The following is a 2,500-nucleotide window of genomic DNA, read 5'->3' on the forward strand; positions in this document are numbered from 1 at the left end:
CAACTTGAATTTAGAAACCGTCCTCAACAAAATCCCACGTTCGGGTGAATAACTGTGAATTTTAAGGCACATGCCTCTCTGGGCTGGGAGAGTGCATTCAAATAGGAGAAATTGGCTTCATTTAGAGGCATCCCCACTTGGGGACGTCGTAGCACCTTAACTCAGGTGGCGTTAGAAAGGTCTGGTCCAGGGGAACACGGGCGTGTCATGTTTGCCACGCGCACGCGCATCCCCGCTGAACAGGAGCCCAAACAAAACTTTAAACGGGGCTACGGAAAAGGGGAGGGCTTTTTCGGGGACAACCACCACTCACCTCGGTTCCCCCCATCCCAACTTGAATTTAGAAACCGTCCCCAGCCAAATCCCACGTTCGGGGGCAAAACTGCTCGTTTGAGGCCACATTTTCAATGATACTGGAAACTTACATTCAAAGTTGGGAAAAGGTGTTCATTTACAGGCATCTCCACTTAGGGACGTCGTAGCACCTTAACTCAGGCGGCGTTAGAAAGGTCTGGTCCAGGGGAACACGGGCGTGTCAAGGTTGCCACGCGCACGCGCATCCCCGCTAAACAGGAGCCCAAACAAAACTTTAAACGGGGCTACGGAAAAGGGGAGAGCTTTTTCGGGGACAAACACCACTCACGTCGGTGCCCCCTGTTCCAACTTGAATTTAGAAACCGTCCTCAACAAAATCCCACGTTCGGGTGAATAACTGTGAATTTTAAGGCACATGCCTCTCTGGGCTGGGAGAGTGCATTCAAATAGGAGAAATTGGCTTCATTTAGAGGCATCCCCACTTGGGGACGTCGTAGCACCTTAACTCAGGTGGCGTTAGAAAGGTCTGGTCCAGGGGAACACGGGCGTGTCATGTTTGCCACGCGCACGCGCATCCCCGTTGAACAGGAGCCCAAACAAAACTTTAAACGGGGCTACGGAAAAGGGGAGGGCTTTTTCGGGGACAACCACCACTCACCTCGGTGCCCCCCATCCCAACTTGAATTTAGAAACCGTCCCCAGCCAAATCCCACGTTCGGGGGCAAAACTGCACGTTTGAGGCCACATTTTCAATGATACTGGAAACTTACATTCAAAGTTGGGAAAAGGTGTTCATTTACAGGCATCCCCACTTGGGGACGTCGTAGCACCTTAACTCAGGCGGCGTTAGAAAGGTCTGGTCCAGGGGAACACGGGCGTGTCAAGGTTGCCACGCGCACGCGCTTCCCCGCTGAACAGGAGCCCAAACAAAACTTTAAACGGGGCTACGGAAAAGGGGAGGGCTTTTTCGGGGACAACCACCACTCACCTCGGTGCCCCCCATCCCAACTTGAACTTAGAAACCGTCCCCAGCGAAATCCCACGTTCGGGCGAATAACTGTGAATTTTAAGCCCCTTTTCCTCTCAAGCTGGAAACGTGCAAAGTTGGGAAAAGGTGTTCATTTACAGGCATCTCCACTTAGGGACGTCGTAGCACCTTAACTCAGGCGGCGTTAGAAAGGTCTGGTCCAGGGGAACACGGGCGTGTCAAGGTTGCCACGCGCACGCGCATCCCCGCTGAACAGGAGCCCAAACAAAACTTTAAACGGGGCTACGGAAAAGGGGAGGGCTTTTTCGGGGACAACCACCACTCACCTCGGTGCCCCCCATCCCAACTTGAATATAGAAACCGTCCCCAGCCAAATCCCACGTTCGGGGGCAAAACTGCTCGTTTGAGGCCACATTTTCAATGATACTGGAAACTTACATTCAAAGTTGGGAAAATGTGCTCATCTACAGGCATCCCCACTTGGGGACGTCGTAGCACCTTGACTCAGGCGGCGTTAGAAAGGTCTGGACCAGGGGAACACGGGGGTGTCAAGTTTGCCACGCGCACGCGCTTCCCCGCTGAACAGGAGCCCAAACAGAACTTTAAACGGGGCTACGGAAAAGGGGAGGGCTTTTTCGGGGACAACCACCACTCACCTCGGTGCCCCCCATCCCAACTTGAATATAGAAACCGTCCCCAGCCAAATCCCACGTTCGGGCGAATAACTGTGAATTTTAAGCCCCTTTTCCTCTCAAGCTGGAAACGTGCAAAGTTGGGAAAAGGTGTTCATTTAGAGGCATCTCCACTTAGGGACGTCGTAGCACCTTAACTCAGGCGGCGTTGGAAAGGTCTGGTCCAGGGGAACACGGGGGTGTCAAGGTTGCCACGCGCACGCGCTTCCCCGCTGAACAGGAGCCCAAACAAAACTTTAAACGGGGCTACGGAAAAGGGGAGGGCTTTTTCGGGGACAACCACCACTCACCTCGGTGCCCCCCGTCCCAACTTGAACTTAGAAACCGTCCCCAGCGAAATCCCACGTTCGGGCGAATAACTGTGAATTTTAAGCCCCTTTTTCTCTCAAGCTGGAAACGTGCAAAGTTGGGAAAAGGTGTTCATTTAGAGGCATCTCCACTTAGGGACGTCGTAGCACCTTAACTCAGGCGGCGTTGGAAAGGTCTGGTCCAGGGGAACACGGGG

The sequence above is a fragment of the Osmerus mordax genome (assembly GCF_038355195.1).
Source record: "Osmerus mordax isolate fOsmMor3 chromosome 7 unlocalized genomic scaffold, fOsmMor3.pri SUPER_7_unloc_1_5, whole genome shotgun sequence".
NCBI lineage: Eukaryota > Metazoa > Chordata > Actinopteri > Osmeriformes > Osmeridae > Osmerus > Osmerus mordax.